Source organism: Opisthorchis viverrini (assembly GCF_000715545.1).
Source record: "Opisthorchis viverrini unplaced genomic scaffold opera_v5_387, whole genome shotgun sequence".
NCBI lineage: Eukaryota > Metazoa > Platyhelminthes > Trematoda > Opisthorchiida > Opisthorchiidae > Opisthorchis > Opisthorchis viverrini.
In genome coordinates, this window is record NW_008752044.1 from 378,085 (window position 1) to 378,482 (window position 398).

The following is a 398-nucleotide window of genomic DNA, read 5'->3' on the forward strand; positions in this document are numbered from 1 at the left end:
ACTGGCCTTTTTAGACTGTATGATACATAAGGTCCGGGGAAAACTAAAGACCACAATGTACGAGAAGCCAACCGACACTGGGGCAGTTTTAAACTACTCGTCCGCCCATCCGCAGTCAGTGTTTGCCAGTATCGCCTCATCAATGTTTAGGCGTGTAAGGGCCCTGTGCACAGAAGAAGCTGATCGGACAGCGACCCAAATTGAGGTAAAGAACAAACTCCGGCGTAGCGGATATCAGCCAGCTCGATTAGGCGTCAATTGCGAAGGGTGTTGGTACCGGTAGCGAAACCCAACAGGGAATGGATCGGGACAGCTGTTATTCCATATAAACCAGGGACATCGGAGGTAATTCGAAGAATTCTAAACACGGCTAACATAAGAGTAGCTTTCCAGAGGGG

General features: G+C 49.2%; 1 protein-coding gene across 1 annotated transcript in view; it reads right to left on the reverse strand.

Annotated features, from left to right (window-relative positions):
* T265_10603 (hypothetical protein) overlaps positions 1–398 on the reverse strand; it is a gene marked incomplete at both ends in the record, with an annotated part of 48,828 nt that overhangs the window by 19,757 nt on the left and 28,673 nt on the right. The window lies entirely within an intron of this gene.